This window comes from Phaethon lepturus, unplaced genomic scaffold (assembly GCF_000687285.1).
Source record: "Phaethon lepturus isolate BGI_N335 unplaced genomic scaffold, ASM68728v1 scaffold708, whole genome shotgun sequence".
In the NCBI taxonomy this organism is placed as follows: Eukaryota; Metazoa; Chordata; class Aves; order Phaethontiformes; family Phaethontidae; genus Phaethon; species Phaethon lepturus.
Genome location: NW_010556742.1, coordinates 65,907 through 86,428, shown reverse-complemented (window position 1 = coordinate 86,428; position 20,522 = coordinate 65,907). Strand labels below are relative to the sequence as shown.

The window sequence follows — 20,522 nt, the reverse complement described above, 5'->3', positions numbered from 1 at the left end:
TCCTGCTGACTGAGCTGTAACCCTTCTGCAGCATGTGGGATAGCATACTTCAGGAAAGCGGCAATACTCAGAGTGAAGCACCTCAGGACAGCTGAGACACTACACTATTTAAAGGGAGTGGAAATCAAGGCAGACTAATGGTCTTGTCTCAGTTCAGACTGGGAGGAATTATGCAAGGAAACAAACGAGTGACGCAAGAAGCTGGTTTCCAAACAGGGTGTAACCCTGTATCACATAAGACTGTTACCTAAGCAAGGTCAGAAAGAGAGAGCATAAAACGTTACTAGAAATAGAAGTGTATTTCTTCAAACTAAAATAAACAGTGATGACCTGGAAGGATGTCACCATGAAGCTTGTGTCTTCCCAAACCCACCTATTTAGGATACTCAGACACAGCAAGAAAGCAGGTGACCACAAAGCTCCATAGGCATCAGGAATTCAGAGCTCAGTAGATACATTTATCAAGAAACTGTGACCAAAAAAACTTCTGAGTCCAAACTGCACCATCGCCGTCCTGTGAAAGAGCCCCAAACAACAGGTGTCATGCCTGACCAAGCCGGATAACGTGTCATCGGGAGACAGATCTTTCCTTCCTGCTTCACTTACATAGACTGAGAAATACTGAAGAGGTTCATAGTGGCTAACTACTGCTTAGTGGCACGCATCACGTTTCTAAGCAAGCTCTAAGCATTTCTAAGCCAGAGGGGCTATATAAAGGCAAACTACCACCTCAACTGAGTCCAAAATCTTAGGCACAGAATGATCTGAAGCCAGGCCAGCCCGTGGCTCCAAAACCGCGCTGATGAATTTGAGGCAGCCACCCAGTTTTATTCTTCATAGAAAAACCTTAAAACGCAAAATGACTGTGATCAATCGGAACAGCGATTGAAAATATCAAGTCCAATAAATGTTACAGTGTAGTGCTCTCCAAAAGGAGAAATCAAAAGCGCAAATAACAAGTAAAGAATAATCCCTGTAGCATTACTGCAGAAAAGGATCTGGGAATTATCATGGATCACATAGTGAGCGGCAGTCTGTAACACAAAGCTATTTTTAAAAGGCCAGACCCCATTCTGGGATGACCCAAATGCAAATTGAAAAAAACCAATTATTGTGGTTTACTTGCCACTGATGAGAACAGTGAAAAACAGCTCCTAGTTCAGGGCATCATATTTTTCATGGAACATTGTCAACTTTTAGGTATTTGCTCTTCTCCAAACCAGAATGACAGAAAGTTAGTGAACAAAGGACATGCAGATGAATCTCAAATATGGGAAAGAATGCTATGAACAGAACAGTGACTTTTCCATAGTAATAATACAAATAATGGGTTTAATTTGTAGCCAAAAAGGATTTAGTTTGGGCGGGGGGAGAAATTGGGATTGAAAGGGCAGAGAAGAACTGTAATGATCTATCTAAGAACAGAGTGAAACTGCCTTAGCTGTAGATTTTACTTGAGAATGCTCTAGACAGACTTGATGATACTTCATCGTATGTGTGTCTTTGTGGGGATGAGGCAGATATAACCCTATACACTCTTCCAGGATAACATTTCCTCTAGACTGCTCCTTGGTTCTGCTATGATTGCTCTCTCTTGGAAAATGTGACAAAGTCACATGTTAAAATAGTTTTAGCTTTTCTTAGGACGATGTCCTTACTAAGTAATGATTACAGCGTTTGCAGGATGCACATGTCTTAAGGAGTCAAAATTTTCTCATTAAATAAATAAATTCTCTTTTTACATGAAGGCATTGACAGACAAACATTGATTCAAATGCCAGCAATATGCAGGATAACAATATGACTAAGCTGTTTGCACTGTCACTGTGCCATTATCACCAAGCGCAGTGACTGAGTAGTATCATTTCAGAGATAAAGAACAGCAAAATAAATAACACAGAGGAAACAGGAGGGGACAGATAAATGTATTCTGAAGAGTTCAGAACCTCTCTAAATTGAAGGATTGTCTCCACATTCGATCAAGTCATACAGTTTAGGCATACTTTTGCATTCTTCATGAAAGTTAAACTCTCACGTTGCAACATCCACAAATGCCAAGTTCTAAAATAGTCTATCAATTCCATGGCATCCTGGCAGGCAACAGTGTCCTCAGTTATTGCCTTATTGAAATCTTTTCTAGCCTATAGAACTATGATATACATGAGAACTAAGCCTTCAGAAAACTAAAATTCTATTCTTTCACATCTAGAAGATACGACAGCAAAGCTACCAGCAACACCTTATTGAAAACACAAGTGAACAATCTTTGATCTCTTAATGTGTTCCTTACAGATCTCTGAATCTCACCTTGGTCCTTATTTTCAGTGTAACCCTATCTTAAGGGAATGATGATTTAGGAAATCTAAAAGACTGCCTAACATTCCCTGATGCCGACCTGAGCTAGTGCTTAAGATCATTAATGAATTATTAAAGGGCATTAAATAATATTGTGAAAGTGGAAAAAATAATCTATGTAGAACAGTACATTACATACATTTTCATCGAAGAGACTTGTTAGGGTAAAAGAATCATAAAGATACAACTTCATCCTTTTGGATGATAGAAGTTAGCCAGCACAAGAAGAAAAAACATTGAGATTTTACGTAACTCCTGCTTGGTACAATTTGTACAAAAAATAACCACAATCTAACATTTAGGGTTTTGTATTCAATAATAAATGCCCCAAACGAATGTATTCAGGCTTGAGATGCTCACACTGGCTTTGCTTTTTGCCACATGAAATTTAGATGTTGTGGTTTGCAAACTTTGCTCTGTATGCTATCCTGCCATAGCTCTTCCAGCTATCACCATTTCGCTTTTTTTTTCTTTAAACCTTTCATTGTAAAGGAGAAAAACTAAACAAAATCAACTTCCAAAATGCCATTATTGGTAATTGGGTCATTATTTGATCATATATTCCCAGACTTAACTTGAAAGAGAAATTCTAAACCTAAGATTAAAGTTTTATTCATGAAGTTAAGAAAAATAATACAATCTAAAGCATGAACTATCTGAAAGCAGAGTTTCAGTCACCTAGATAATATGTATTCTTAACATCCACTTGAATATATTAATACTCTCTTCAGAGAAAGCACAATCAGTCAGGTAATATGTGTTTATAAGGAAAAGTCATAGAATCATAAAATCATTAAGGTTGGAAAAGGCCTTTAAGACCAATCGTCAACCCAACACCACCATGCCTACTAAATCATGTCCCAAAGTGCCACATCTACACGTTTTTTGAACATTTCCATTGATGGTGACTCCACCACTTCCCTGAGCAGCCTGTTGCAATGCTTGACCACTCCTTCTGTAAATAAATTTTTCCTAATTTCCAGTCTAAACCTCCCCTGGTGCAACTTGAGGCCATTTCCTCTGATCCTATCGCTAGTTACTTGGGAGAAGAGACCAACACCCACCTCACCACAACCCCCTTTCAGGTAGTTGTAGAGAGCGATAAGGTCTCCTCTCAGCCTCCTCTTCTCCAGACTAAGCAACCCCAGTTCCTTCAGCCACTCCCCATCAGACTTGTGCTCCACACCCCTCATCAAGCTTCGCTGCCCTTCTCTGGACACGCTCCAGCACCTCAACGTCCTTCTTGTAGTGAGGGTCCCAGAACTGAACACAGTATTGGAGGTGCAGCCTCACCAGTGCCACGATCACTTCCCTACTCCTGCTGGCCACACTAGTGCTGATACAGGCCAGGATGTTAAGTCAATATGCTTTTTCTTGGTGATCTTCATTTGCAAATGATACTTCTTATTTACATGCAGAGGCTTTAGTGGGTGTAAATAGCTTTCTAAAATAACTCAAGGCTTCCCCTGAAAAATCAATATGATGCTTATTTCAAGAATTTATTCTACAAAAGAAATCATATTTTAAAGACTCTAAAAAACCCACTGTGAATAGTAATGGATATTCTATTCTTTTCTTGACTCACTCCATCTGGCTGACTTCTGCAATACATTTTATACATTGAATGTCACTTCAGTTTAAAAATTGGTGTATTGCACATCATTTATGATGCTATACCTTTCCTCATAATCCAAAAGCAAAAGGCTTTCCAAACTATAAAGACTCATGAACTCAGTCAGACAACTCATACATGCAACTTCCCAGGAAGATGCTATACAGGGTACATTCATGGTCCAGTTTTCCTCTCCTACAAGTGTCTCTGGCTAATATAATCTGCAAATATAAAACCAACAATAATTTCTATAAGTCATCATTTACACTTCTACTCCAGACTTGCCTCCTGTCCAAGCGAACTTCTTAACTTTCCAGTACCTTCTTGTTCATATCTAACCATTTGAATTAGTTTTAAATGTTTCTATCAACATTTTTTCCTGGAGAAAGTTTCCTCTTTTGTCACTGAAAAAACACCGGTTCTATTGGTCACCAAGAACTGGAATAAGCCTCTCTGATGCAAACCACATCCAGACCATAGACATAAAGTTTTCCAGCTTTCTACAGAGCCACCACTTTCATCTGGACTTGATCATACTATTTTCACAAATGCTCCATCACCCTGCCCTCACCCACCCATTAGGAATGTCATTGCTAAAACTCTGTTCATCATTTATCTTCTCCTTTGCTGGTTCTCATGCACACATACTTAAATACTGGGAAACCTAAGTACTAAACTCAGTGCACAAGTCAGGGTTGCAAGGCTTACAAAGTCATACCATTTATCTCCATTCAAATAACATCTCCCTTCAGCCCAATTCTTTGGTGTCATGAGCTCACCACCTAGACAATAGGTGAAGCATCATCTTTCATAGTATTTATTCTTTAATTAACTAACCAAATCTGCTTGTTATGTAGATATCCATCTTCTGTCTTAAACCTTATATTTTAATTATAGGATCTTTGGGATGAGATAAATGGTCTGCTCTGTCTTTTTACTGTGCCTAACATAAGGGAATCATAATACATGTTTTGAGTTGCAGAAATATTTGAGCTTTTACAGAATTTTGCTCTTACATCACTCATGAACAAAACTAATAGCTGAATTTGGCTCTAAGTTTCCAGTGGGAAACTCCACAATAATTTTGAATTTAAGTATCTTGCGTATCTATCAAAAGATTAAAACCTAAAAAGAAAAAAAGCTGTCTCATTTAATGACCACATTATTTTTCCCTTTCTCAAGTAAATACTACAAATGAATTTGACTTTCAGCTACAATTGTGTACAATTCTATCTGCTTTTTAGTGGGGAGGTTTCTGTTTATACTGGCTTAGTGTTACCATTGAATGAAGATTTTTCCGTAGGAAGAATAAACTAGTTTCTTTTCAAGGCTGGTCTCCTAAGGCAACCTAAACCCAATCTGTTCTTGTCAGCAGCTGACAAATAGTACTGCTTTCACAGAACTTAGTATTTTTTAGACACCCGTGGTTTCATGGTTTTGGCAGACTACTGCTATTGTTATTTAGACTCTAAAAGATGTTCTGCAGATGGTTAAAGTAATGCCAAGTGTTTGCACAAGCTGATGAACTGCTATGCCTTTTCTGCAAAGGCTGCACCTCTAGCTCTATTTCTATCACTCGACAACTGAAATAATAGTTGTGACTATTAACTGTGTTCATCAGGCCCATAGCAGTACCGGTCACCTCTATTTGCTTAGACTACTGCAAATAGCTTAATAAGGTCATAGAAATGCATACTTTAGACCAGGAAATTGGGGTTTCAGTAAAGCTCTCGTTGACCTTGGTACAATCTAAAGGTGTGATGTGTTCAGTCTTCTGATGGATATAAGGATGGATATAAGGATGAGGCTTGATCTCTGTTTAAGATAAGCACACCTTGCTCAGGCTTCACTAAGGCCACTTCAAAACACAGCTAGAAACGTAGGAAATGGCTGCCTTTTGCATAAAACTTAGTATTACTATTATAAAGTTAATGTAGGAAGTTTTCTCTCTTTTTGAGAGGATCAAAATCCACATCTCCGACTTCGCTGGCAACTGTCCATACAACCAGTCCATAGGGTACTGTGCATGAAAACAATTGTCATAATTTGAGCTCTGTCTACTGGCTGGCTATTGACAACAGAAGCAAGTTCAAGTTAACACTGGCCTTCAGTAAGTACATAAAACTCGTAAGGGTACAGGGCAAAACTTCTTTCTTTATTTATGCACAATATATAGTGGCCTCACCAAAAGAGGAAGATCAATGATATACTCCCTGTAGACGTCTAAGACAACTCAGCCTCCACTTACTGTCACAGAAACTCTGAACTTCTGTTGTAAATTAGCTGTTCTTCTAAGCTAGCTTCTTTGGTTTCTTAAACTAAAATTTAAGAATACACAAAGATGGCCAATGAGTGTACTGTACAAAGTAGCAGCATAGAGCTGCTGATTGGGTTAACTACATTAGACACATACTTCTGTACAATTTACCATTCTTTAACTTCTGTGCAGAACTTTGATAGCAGCCTTAATACCCTTGATTTGCGTGCCTGATATGTCAGGTCTTCTTCAAAGTATTTTCTAGGTACGCCTGCATTAGCAAACAGTGTGGCACAACAGAAGAGATCTATGGAGCAAATGATGCAGAGTACTAGGCGTCCACACTAGTTCATATGTATTTTGTTGAAGGTATTCCAAACCCGCCTTGGAGTAGCTTTAGACAGTTTTCAGGAACTCAAGAGCCGTTACCAACTGCAGCATCTTAGGCTTGCTCCTGGAGTACATCTTTCAGTTTAGCTTCACCCAAAAGGAATCATATTGTTCTTCTCCAGCCCCAAAAGTCATCTATATAGGACTGCAGCACCTTCTGGTCATTAAAATATGCTTATTCTTCTGGAATACCTTGGTTGCTGAAGAAAAGCCAGACAGCAGTCTGCAGAAACAAAATTTGCTGGGATATAACCCAGTAAACGGAGGCTTTTTTTGGTCAAAACCCTTTGCTGATTTATTTACTTTACTAGGCATCACACAAACAGTTGCAATAGCAGTGCACAGGGACACTAGGGACAGGAAGAAGCAGCTGAAAAGGGGGACATGGGGAGGAAGACTGTTTTTATCACTGATAGTATTAACCTTAACAAACAACAACTACTGCCAGGTGGAGAAAAAAAAAAAGTGCTTTGGAGACTTAAAAACATTTAAACATTGCTGAATTTTCAGTAGTAACCTCCACACCTGTTTTTGCAGGTTGTAGAAAGCTTCCCCAGCTCCCACACAGACACCAACTTTTATTTTTGGTATATTCATGAACAAAGGTTCTGTCATCTGTTCTACAGTGACTAACGTGAATAGCCATTTTGTTGTTTCTTCTCTCATCAATCTCTGTTCATGAATTCTGATCCTTATCCTAATTGCAAAAACTCTCTAATCAGATACTCAAAATTGCAAGAGCCCATTTAGAGAGCCCATTGACTTAAACACATACATTTCATCTGCAAATTTACTTCTTAGCATTCATGCCTATTTTAGAAATATCACATAAAAGAATTTTTAAAAAGGTCGCACAATATGAGGCTAAACTATAAAAACTACAATGCTGCATAAGCATATATGGAATTTATGCTAAATTACATATTTCTAATAGTGCAGCATCAATAATGTTTTATTAGATTATCCTATTGCCTCTTCTCATTAGATACCTGTCAGTACTCTCTTTTCAATAAAGAATAATCCTCTGCAACAGCGCATACAACATAATCTCACTGATAGTAGCAGCTGCAGTGTATGGACAGCCTCCTTGCTGTGGAGCCCCACCAGCTCAGTCTTACAGTGTATCTTTGCTCAGCAACTCCCAAGAACTGCCCCCCATTTGAAATAAAGGAGACTCACATGTCAGGAGCTTTATTCAGTTTGCTGTGTTAAAGTAATAGACTGCACCTGCCAGCAAGGATTCAGTTGTGCTTACTTTCTATTGCTGTAGTGCTTTCTTCCTCCAGTGACTCCTTTTTGGCTTAAAATTCTTGGTAAAGAAAGCATTTTGTTTAATAACTGCATTGCAGTAAATCAAAATAAGTCAGTCAGAAATTATGTAATTTATAAATCTATTAATTGGTATGTTACTAAATATTTTTATGATTGTAATATGTTATATTTCCGAGAAGAGGATTACTTATTCTATCACACACTTAAATACATATGTAAACATACAAGCATATCAGTGTAAATGTGCACGTTCAACCGGAAATTGAGGAAATACACTCATTCAAAATTAAACCTATCAAGAAGAAATATCCCACCTAGACTACACAGTCAGAAAATAATGAAAACGACAGCCATATGAAACTACTTCAATATTCAGTCCTGGCTATCTGTAAGACCAGATGAGTGATACCACCTGAAGTTATCCAGAACCCATGAGATCTGTAAGCAGCTGAAGTACTCATGTTATGGTACACTGTTCCTACAATGCTTCTCACAGCATTTCCAGTTAAAGACAACTCTTTCCTCAAATATATTATGCAAAGGTATTAGTGAAATGTAAACAGCTTCTGGAAAAGTGGAAAGAGAATTGACAAATATCTGCATGGGTGCGTGTCTGCACAACAGGAAAGGTAAGTTCTGAGCCACAAAAAAAGGGAAGAGAGAAGGCACAGATAATCAAGAATAAGTAATAAAAATAGCAAGCAGACCAAGAAATAAATCCAGAAACAGTGATAAGAAAATAAGTTTGAACAAAAATGACTGGATGTTGAACTTCAGTCAGACCTGTTTCTCTGAGATTATCTTGTGTGAACACTCATATGATGGGCTATTTCCAGGCCTTCCTCTAATCCAATTGAGGTCACATTTAATTTGCAAATTAATTCTATTCTGGCATTTCTTATCTTTTGACTCAGCAATCATCTTTTTTAAATTCAGTCTGTTCAGATTAATAAATAGTAAACAACAAAAACCATCTGCCATAATGAATTACAAGGTCTCTCACCAAAGATCATCTGTGGAGTGAGAAGAGAGAATATTTTAATTCATGGCAATAAGCTTTACCACTTGAGCTAAAAGACTAGGAAACTGCAGCAGAGGATGGCCCCTCTCTTCTGGTGAACTAAATGCACAGGCTGAGCGTGGGACACCTTCCAGTCATCACGGAATACAAACAATTCACTAGCCAAGCTGACAAAAAGCAAGGAAAACAGAAATTCTGCATTCTACTTTTGACTCTGAAAAGGAATAAGGTTTACAACTCACAGACTACATCCAGACCACATACCTTCTGGAAGGCAGTGCAGTCAAATGGAAGAGCTAGGACACACTACAAATCTTGGGTTTTTCCCCACTTTAGTACAGGTGTACCCCCAGTCTGGCTTCTGAATTACTCTCAGTCTCTTCCACCTCTCTCAGAAATACACGTACATACACCATCCATTCTTCTTTTTTTCCCCAAGTAGCCCACTCAAGCTCCATGCCCACCTCTACCCTCTCTCCTGTACGCAGTTGCCTGACCCAAGCCCTAGCATTCACCCCACTAGTGCTACACAACCCTCAGAGTTCTTAAATGGAAATCGGGACCTCAACATGTCTACGTAAAGAGAGGATGATGCTCTGCTCTCTACCACTGCCAGTGGATATTTCTTTGCTCATCCAGAATATTTTCTCAAATGCTAAGTGTGCAGCACTCCTTATAGATAAAAATTGCTATATTAATTTTAAATTACTTATCACTTATCAAAATTACCATGCAAAAGGTTTACAGCCTTAGATGTTTCCAAACTAGTACATCTTTTCCAGGCATTGTAATGGTACCCAGTCATCCATCTCTGGATATGTCTTCACAGAGATCTCCAAGGTGGCACAGAAGTAACCATTACTGGAAGCAGTACATCCAAATGACCTGGCACTCTGCTCATTCTATTAAACCTTAGATCTCAGAGTGCCCACTAAAGAAACTGCAATGCTTCTGATCCCCCAGATAGCTCAGTCAGAACAGGCTTGCCTTGTTTCTGCAGAGCACCACGTGTGCTTTCTTGCCCAGAGCTCCACACCTGGGCCTACCATGCAACAGGCTTCCTACATTGTGGGAGCAATTGGAATTTGGGGAGCTTTGTGGACTGAAGTAAATTGTACTAAATATGTGCAAATGGCCATTTTCAGAGCTTAAGATTACACCAAATCTTGGTGGAGAGAAGTCAGCCTGAAACAGATACCTTTCTAATGACAAAAAAAAAAAAAAAAGCAGCACATGTCAGGTAGTATATTTCTAATCCAAGGCAGAAAGAGCTTGAGTTCACACCAGCATTTAGGTATTGGCAAAGTCACTACTCTCCTCCACTAATCTTGTTCTCAGCAAGACATGAACTCTTTACACTCAAACGTCATAAAGAAAACCATTTTGAGGTACATGACTAAATCTGGTTTTGATACCAAATTATACAGAATAAAACAGATGATGTTCAACTGTGACAAAATCAATATGGGCACGATGAGATAAAATGACACAGCAAAAAAAAGGACAAATGAAGTTCAGTGTAGGTATATTTAAAATGAGGAAGAGGGTAAAATCCTTATGTCCCATATGTAGCCATAACATCTGTGAACACAACCACGGCTTCCTAAATGCAACAACTCAAAGTGTTCAGTTGAAAAGGACCAAGAGTGAGATCTTGAGGTCACATTCAAAGCTAAAGAGAGGGTAAAAAAGGAAGTTCCATGTGAGGAGATATTAAAAAGGCACAGTGAATGAAACAAATAATTTCACTGTGATATTATATGGACTGAAGTTCTTGTCTCCACCATCTTTAAACACTGCAGCAGAACTCAAAAACATCCAGAGGCAGCTAGTAAGGATGATCAAATACAGAACAGTTTTCATAGTAAGAGATACCAAGTAAGCTGGTATTCTTCAATTTGGAAGAGACAACTCAGGAACACATGATAGATGCTTATTGATTCTCGATTGACACTGAAAAGGAGAACAGGAACCTTCCAACAGAAGTAGAAGGGGACACCAAATTAAATTAAGAGGAAGCAAGTTCCAAATAAACAAAAGGAAGTGGCTCCTTCAAACACAAGGATATATGGCATAATTCCTCACCACAGGATATTGCAGATGCTTAAAGTTTACATGAATTCAAGGGAAAACTGCACTCACTAATGGAAGAGAAGTCTATTGAAGGCTACTAAATTCACTGAAAACACATCTGGCTGAGACTCCAGCCTCAAATAATCAGAGGCTGAAAAAGTACATGGGGAGAAGCTCTGTACTTGCTTACTTTGTCCTTATGCTTTCCCTCGGGCACCACTTCTGGCTATCATTATAAGCAGGATGCTGAGCCTGATGAACCTTTAATCTGACCAAATGGGTACGTGTAAGTAAATTAAACAGTGATACAGCTTGGGACCGGGAAATTGGTCATCTATATCATTAAATTGATAGACCCCAGCTGTGAAGGTCTCTTGCAGACATTTCAATGAGTCCAGTTAGCATTTCCCCACATAACTCCCAGGCACAGTTCAAAAGTGAGCATAGGCTAGGGACTATTCCTAACAGGCAGTTTTGATTAAGCCTGTTTCAAAGGGCAAGAAGATTTAAACAGTATGAAGATGGCCAAATCAAGCCAAATACCACAGAACTACAGGATAAGCCCTGGCAATGTTTAGTTTACTAGGATAAATGCAAATGTGACTGCTTTTATTACAGGTAAAGACTTCCTATAGTATTAATATGCTTTTCCTTTTCCCCTAGAATATCTGTGTACAGGTGTCTCTGTGATCGTATAGGATCTGCTTAGTAATGAAAAAAAACCTGTCAAATAAAAATGCTTGCATGCCCATTCATTGAGATGGTTGTCTTGTAAACAACATTTAACCTCAAATGACTTAATTAAAAACATTCTAAAACACTACCCACAATGTGAGAGCAGAACGATTGTACAAGCAAAGCAAAGAAACACATTCTCCCCAATCCCAAAGCTTAAAAAGTGCAAATAGTTACAAGAAGAGAAAGAGAAAACTCTAATACTTTCCTATATAGCATTAGGGGGAAAGTATGAAAAAACTCAGTTCACATTTACATCCACTGGTAAAGCACCCAGTCTTGACTGCATGAAATAGGATTTAAAAGACTTCAAAGAATCTTCACCCCACTCCAATAAAGTACTTATATTGATAGTTAGCAAAGGTAAGAAGCCACATTTTCAGCACAGTGGCACTGACTCCATGACCATCCAAACAAACTACGAAATTGGACTCTCAGTCTATAATGCGAAATGCACGTTCTTACATTACTCCAGAAAACATTCAGACTATCAGGTCTGTATATGCAGTAGCCACAGTTACATCAAGATTTAAAGCTTACTGAATTTACTCCTCTAATCTTTTGTTCAGACTGAAGCATTTCTAGCAGAATCTACAGCTGAAAAATAGACACACTGAACTAATACACAGGAGAGTTACTAACTGCTTCTCTTAATTGTAATTTTTTATTATTTTTAATTATAGACCTTTGAGGTCCACGGTTGCCTTCTATCCAAGAGTAATAGCTTCTATTTTTCAAGTAGATTGGAAGCTTCCCCAGTACTTGAGCTGTCTTATGTGGACCTATTTCATCACTGCAATTTACGGTACAGACATCAAAATATTAGAGGGACTAAATAATGACTAACTTCAACTAGGGTCTTAGAAAAGAAAGGTGATTCCTTCTTTATTCAGTTATGCTTATTTAAGAAAAGGTTATTGAAGACTGTGAAATAAAAGACTACACCTGGGGACACACTGGAAGTTTATAGCCTTGCGTGTTTTGATGAATGGATGATAGAGGAATATTTTATTAGGTGTGATAAGATGAAGTAGAAAATGTTGAACCTGCAGGAAATCTTCTTGACACTAAGATCTATTAGGAATTTTCTTCTAAAGGAAATGGAGGAAGCCGTATTTCCTGGGATAATTCAAATTGTACTTCACAAAATAGTAAATATATACAAAGAACATCCTGCGTTTAGAGGAAAATGAAGCAGATGATAATTTTTTCTACATTTAGGCTGGACAAGTCCCAGACTCTTTCTCTCTTCTCACATGTATACACAGGCAAAAGCACAATCAAAACATACAAAAAGTAAAGATAAAAGACAAAATTTTGCCAAAGACCAAGTGTTCACAAGTGCGTATTACAGCACATATACTGCTACATAACTCAGCTCCAATGACATCCAGTTTTAAAATCCTCTATTTCAAGTGTGAGATGGGAGGGGAATATGTTTTACAAAGGAAAGCAACCAGTCAAGGAAAACTGCAACTGAAGAGTCCTTCTCCAGAGCACAGCCATCCTTCCTACTCTATCATTCACAACGCCTGAGACTTCAAGGTATCAACCAGTACTGCGATTTACTCTATATAACAGCACCTTACTTGCCTCTCTGAGCTAAAACAGAAACAGGGATTTTATACTAGTGTTTTGAAGCAGTTAAGCAAGACAAGGAATTCAGGTTTCCCAGCTCTGTGAAATCACTGTTATGTACTAGTGACAATCCAGTCATGTTTGCTCAGCTATAATTAACATGTAAATGTGTTGGCTTTTCTATCACCACTATTCCAAACAAAACATAGGTTTGTTCCACACGTGCTGCCAAATTATAATGAAATGCATAGGGCGTTCAGGTTCCATGTGTCCCACAAAACTGAATTTCCAGTGTTCTAGCTCACTTACAGAAAGAACCGTATCTGTGAATTATACTACTGACCAAGAAGGCAGACAAGATGACAGAAAAATGAGGACTCTGGGTAAAGTAGTACCTGAAGTGACCAAAGGAAGCAAAAGCCAGGAGATAAAAGGGAACAAATTACAGATTTAACAAAGAAAAAAGGCATCTTAGAGGTTTTTGTCTGATTGACTAAGAGGCTTTGGGCCAGTTCCAACTCCCAAGTGATGCAGTCGCTTCAGGTATCAAAATAAATAATAATAATTAAATAATAATTCCATTTGCTACATATATGCTACTTATGCCTGGGGTGGGGAAGGGATATTGAGATAATGATACCAAGGACAACTGAATTGACCTCAGTATTTATTGCTACAGCTGGTTTTGGCTAGGGTAGAGTTAATTTTCTTCATAGTAGCTAGCATGGAGCCATGTTTTGGGTTTGTGATCAAAACAGTGTTGATAATACAGGAATGTTTTTGTTATTGCTGAGCAGTGCCTACACAGAGTCAAGGCTTTTGCTGCTTCGCACTTCACCCTACCAGTGAGTAGGCTGGAGGTGGCCAAGAAGCTGGGAAGAGACACAGCTGGGACAGCTGACCCCAACTACCAAAGGGACATCCCATACCATGCTCAGCAATAAACGAGGGGGAAGGTTGGCGGGAGGCCGCTGCTCCGGGACTGCCTGGGCATTGCTCATTTGCATCACTTGTCTTTCTTGGGGTTTATTTCTCTCTGTTATTTTCCTTCTCATTACATTTTTTATCACTATTCTTATCATCATTATTTTATTTTATTTCAATTATTAAACTGTTCTTATCTCAACCCATGAGTTTTCTCACATTTACCCTTTCAATTCTCTTCCCCCATCCTGCTGGGGAGGTGAGGGAGTGAGTGAGTGGCTGTGTGGTGCTTAGTTGCTGGCTGCAGTTAAATCACAACACACAGCAACAGAGACTTCAACCTCTGTAGGTTTCAAGAATCTCAGACCTAACTTAGAGTCCCTTTCTTGGTTAACCTTATAACAGCTGCCAAACTCAAAACATTGTATGTGTCCACTCATCTGAACTGAAGCACTTAAACATTGTGCCTGAGCAAATTAAGAAGCTACAAATTACAGTACAGAGGATGACTACTGGAGAGGCAAGCCTTACCTGAGAGAAAGACAAAAGATTTATAATTGGGTATTGAGATTTCTGAAATTAATTTTTTTTTAAATTGCTAGTGACAACATGTAACTAGATAACTTATCTCCTCCCCAAGGGCTGCACTTAAGCAACTCAAACCAACTGGTGATTGAGGTAAGACTCTGCCCTTTGTTTTTCTTTGGTGGATTTTGGTTTTCTCTATTTAGAATAAACTGATAGTCATTAAATGATGCACCAAGTTTTGTGACAAAGCTTTAAGCATATGTTTTAAGAAAACCTTGTACTTCTAACTTTGTTGTTCTAACAATAATGGAGGTCCATTTTGGACCTTTTTTTAAATCAAGGTTCCCCCTGTCTTTAAAATCTGTTATTTTGGGGGTTCTGTGGTTTTTGTTCCAGCTTGTAGGCTTGTGAGATACTCATAGCAGGAACACATGTAACTTCACTGCACTGCAATTTCTATATGGCTCAAATTCTTGTTGGTGCATTATACAGCAATTCTCTGCATCAATTATTATTCCTTTTTTAACATTTTGTATTTATAGTATTTCCGAGATGTATCAAAACCAGGATTAACTGGTTAGAACTCTGCCTCAGAAGCTCCATCTACAAGCTGATGGGAAGGCAGGTTTTATTTTATGTGAAACCCATTTCAGTACCTGGGTCTCCTTCACACTGTGAATTGTCAAAGACTGACACCGATTTTATTTTTCAGAAAGTAATTGCTTTATGTTGGGACACTGGAAGAAAGCAGTCAAAAAAAGGAAGAAAGAAGAAAGGAGCAATACATCGAAGGCTGTAAAAATTAAATACGGGGACTCACCTTGTAAATAAAACTGTATTTAGAAGATGCAGGGACAGAACATCAGCTATGGGAATTGCCACAGCTCAGGTGAATGGAGTTGCGATCAGACAACCAACAGCTGCATAGCAATTTTCATACTAATATATTTTAAGATTGTCTTTTTTTTTGGGTACTTAACAAATTTTGAAGACAACTTTAGATTTCATTTAAGTTCAATAATTTATTTTGTAACTATTTTTATTGGAAAATAAACTATTTCATGGGATTTCATCAAACCTAAGCTAAAAACAACCCAGAGAAGCCATACACACCCATCATCAAAGCAACCGTGTACAATGCTACCCAAACAAGCATTCCATGACAGCTTCTATGAGGAACAGAACATGAGCTGGCAGGTGATCAGACATTTAAGCAAGAGCACTGGTCACTCTCAGATGAGAGTGTGTGAGTGTATACACACATCTTAAAAAAATCTGCCTATAACATATTCTGGTGAAAAATATTAGTCCATACTGTAAATTAAATGTACGTTCACACTGCACCCCTGCCAATATTTGGAAAAAAACACAAAAACAAACAACATCACAGCAGAAACAGAAACAAACAAAAACCCCAACCAAACCCCCAAAACGTTATCACTTCTTACTGTTCTCCTTTTTTACATGGATATATAATGTGAACACATGTGCAGAATCAGAGAAATATCACATTCATGTTCACTATTCGTAAAATTACAGGATAACTGAGGATAGACGTGACCTCAGGAGGTCTCCAGTCCACCCTGTTGCTCAAAGCAGGGTCAGCTATGGAGTCAGGCCAGGTTGCTCAGGGCTGGTCTTGAAAACCTCCAGGAAAAGAGGCTGCACAACCCTTTTGGGTAACCTGTTCCAGCACCTTACTGTCCTATCACAGAAAAGTATTAAGTGGGCATTAAAAACAAACAAGGATATACATTGGAAAAGAAACTGTCTTGCTGTTGTCTGTGCTTATCCAATTAGAAATCAACGTAAGTGATACCTTGCATAATTTTGATTTACAGAAAATGGGAAAATAATTTAAAGTAGTCTGATCTATGTATTTTCATGAAGCAAGCCTTTCTTTACTTTATTCCCTTTTCTGTAACCAGGATAAAAAGTGCAGACCACTGGAAGAGGAAATTACTTCCATAATAAACAACAGCGTTAAAATTTAAAAACCCTTTCCTAATGGCTACACATTCAGCCCATCGCTTTGCACGTTATCTACTATGGACACAGCAGATATACCATTCCCTTCCTCTTTGCAGCAGTTTTATGTATCTGAAGACTGTTTACATATTTCTTTTCAGCTGACTTTACACTAAGTAATCTTCAGTCATGCAATCCTTCCTCAAAGGTTATATGTTCCTGAGCACCAGCCATTCTCAGTGCTCTCCTGTCAACAGCCTTTACATTGAAGCCTTACCAATACCAAATAGCACAAGACTATTTAATTAGTGTTGCAGACAATATTCCACTTTAAAACATCTTAGTAAGAATCTTTCATTTGCAACTGTCTGACTCATTTACTTGTGTTCACCTTCTGATTCAAATAAGCCTCAGGTTTTAATTTCTGAGTAGATACTATCTGATTTTTCTCAGCTCAGACCTATTCTCCCCTACAGGTAGTTCCTTGCACTTGTTCCTTCTGCATTGGATCCTATTTTTTTCAAGCTGTGTCTCTGATTTGCCAAGAACATTCTGCACATTAAAACAGTCTTCCAGTTATTATCAGTCCCTCCTGACTTCCTATCATCATAAAATTGAATACTCATGCTTTCTACTCCATACTGTAAAATTACAATTCTGACAGTATTAGAATGAGGATGGATCCACATGATACAGTCTGCCTTCCTGGCAGCAATCCAATTAAAACTGCTCTCAGTATATACTTTTTCAGTCATGCTATAGAAGGGTAGAGCAATGTCTTTATTGCTGCTGTAAGACTATCATATAAGTCAAGGTCATTATCTAAGTAACACAAAGCAAGCAGAATACCAAGGAGAATTAAAACAAGTTTACACTGAGAGTATATTTCCCGTGGGGGGAAAACTTGCAGCATAACACTGGCACACGCAGTTCTGTAGCTTCCCTTACCGGTACTGGCCTCTGTAAGAGAGAACCAAGTTCAATCTGAGACTGAAGAAACAGGGAAAGATGGAACAAGACTTCTGGATTCCTCAAGGAGAACCAAGTGCGGCAAAGAAACCTTTAAAGAGCCTCGAAGAACCTCCCTCAATGGCTTAAATTATAGATGCCTCCTGTATCTTTAATTTACATACAACCAACCACTTTTGCCTCACTTGCCTACATCTCCCTCATGTCCCCAGAGTTTACTCTGCCAAAGCAGAACACAGCAGAATAAAAGCCAAAGTCAACTAGTTTGATTTGGTGAACCGAGAAGTGTAAGGTTGAGTTGAAGTATTCAATCCTACAGAATGATATGGTCGTGAAAACAAAAATACAGGACTGTTCGTTTTAATGTACCTCTGCAGAAAGCTTGAAATGGAAAATACCCCATGTTTAAGCAGCTGTGTCCCATTCTAGGTGATATGTGAAACAGTGTCCAAACACTATCTTGTTCTTTGATGTGCAAGATGAGACAGAGTTTTTTGTATTAGGAAAAAACAAATTTTAAGCTCCAGGCTTTTTAATCACTTTTGTTACTCACAAATCAGTAAAAAACTATTTTATTTTGTGACACTGTGTTAAAATGCAAAGATGTTGATACATTTTTAATACTGGAGCTCAGTTACTGGAAGCAGCATTGTTGTTCTTCAATAATTATTTGAATTAAGGCTAAGCTGAGTAACTGTAAAGCCCAGGCTGACACATGCTTCCCATAATCTTAAACCACACTCTTTCCTCACAAATCATGAGATGTAGTTTCTGATGAGACTGTCCCAAATTATATTTGAGTGATCACTGGTGAGTAAAGATCCTTTCACTTGTGTATTTCCTTTTATTTGAAGGACAGAATACATTGTTAATAGTTACACTGGAAGTACTTTTAAATGGGATCTTTAATGTAACTTCTGGAGTTACAAGACAAAAAGAAAAAAAAAAAAATGGTCTGAATGTGCTGACTCAGCTTCCAGATGAGAAAAATGTGACTATCAGTGGTTGGGTCATTTTATCTCTGCCTTAAAATAAAGGAAGTCAAGCAAAGAGAGTGGCAGCAACAGCTGGAACCACGTGCCTGTGTCCAAATACAATTTATTCATAAAACTTGAGGATAGCACAGCACAGCTGCAGAGCAATTATAAAAAAAAAAAAAAAGAAAAAATCCACAAGCCCTTCAGAACTGATGAATAATGATGCCACCAAGGAAATAAGATCTGTCAGTGGAGTTAGAAACACTCAAGCATAACAAGTGCTGTTTTTTAGAGAATGAATCTTCACATTATAAATGTTAGTTGCTATGGATGCTGGCTTTTACTTCTGATATTTCTTCCTTCCTGATTACTGGAATATGTCCTCCTAAAAAAAACCTCCACAATGTTTAATCTGCTTAAATTCTGTTATTACATAACATGCTTTCTTTAAAATATGAACACTGGAAAGCTGGCTGACACTTCTAAGGAAGTATGGAGGGTGAGTGAATATACCCATATCCAAAGCAGCCTAACTCACAAATATATTGCACTTTTTTAAATTCAGAAGCTGTCACGTATTCTCCATTTTCTTCAGTCTGAATACCGGCAAAATCACAGTATCTGTCGTTCATATCTTTACAACATATAAATTCAGCTGAAATGCTCTTCTGCACCTTTTTCAGACAGTGAGCTGAAGCACAAAGTAAATATCTAGGGTCCAAGACAGACTCTTAATTCAGGTTGCCTAATCCACATCAGCCAAAACTAGTGAAAAAGCAGTAACCAGGCAGTAAGTTGGTTAGGAGCTGAAGTTTCAAGCGTAAAACTATCACCATTGTTACTTTAATTCCTATTAGGCAAGCTAAGAACAGGCTCTTCCTTCCTCCTGTCCCTCAACACAGACTTGCCTTTGATGACCTGTGAAGACCTACTTGCCTGAAGGCACACAAGAAGATAGGTTGCATTATCTAGAGCAACCCAGGCTGGCATTCTGCCAGCCAAGACAGCCTTCCACAGGGCCAGTTTAGTTCCCATTTCAATGCACAAGCTTTTGAACTATTTCTGGCCACTGTGGAGCACCTGCAACTAGGGCAAACTGCTTCAAGCTCCATTTCCAATACCTGCTGGTGAAGAACATGGAAAGGCTTCTCCTGGAATTTACACTTGGAAACATTTCATGGCTGTTGGGAAACTAAGAAGGTCCTTAGGGCAACATGTAAGTCTATCAGGCAAAGGGACTAAACTTCCAGTCTGAGGAAGAGGTAAACACAACTGCATTCAGCTTGGACAGTGGCAGTCAAATCAATTTGCTCTGAGTCAGATGTGTACAGGAAACAAAACTAATGTTAACTACTGTGTAGGTACACAGAAGTATACAAATGACAATTAACCTTTTTCAGTTAGCAGTCGGTTATGTTGTAGCAAGTGTTAAATTTTGCTGTTGCAGTAAATTTATGTTCTTAGGAAAAAAAAGTGTGTAAAACATTTAGTAGTTGCAATCAACAGAGTAAGTTTCTATAAAAGCATATTTGTAATGTATAAAGCAATAATTAAGTACTATAAATAACTACACATCATCTCATCATGCATTCCATACTGTATAAACAGACATTTACTAGTTACCATAGAAATAAGGTAGCAGTAGACACTATTGGAATCCAATGGTTACAGTTCTATTAGACTTCATTATTAAATCTTTTCTTAAAAAAAAAAAAAAAAGTGGTTCTAAAAGAAGAACTGATGACACCAATAAGAACCTCCTTGTTCTTAAGCATTTTAGGAATCATTTACATAGCAAAAAAATAAGAATTTTATTAATGAAAGAGTTAAGGAAGACCTTCAGAACAAAGCTCTACTTGGTTC

General features: G+C 38.2%; 1 protein-coding gene across 1 annotated transcript in view; it reads right to left on the bottom strand.

The window, feature by feature from the left end:
- LOC104625021 (collagen alpha-1(XIX) chain-like) overlaps positions 1-20,522 on the bottom strand; it is a gene marked incomplete at both ends in the record, with an annotated part of 124,502 nt that overhangs the window by 42,225 nt on the left and 61,755 nt on the right. The window lies entirely within an intron of this gene.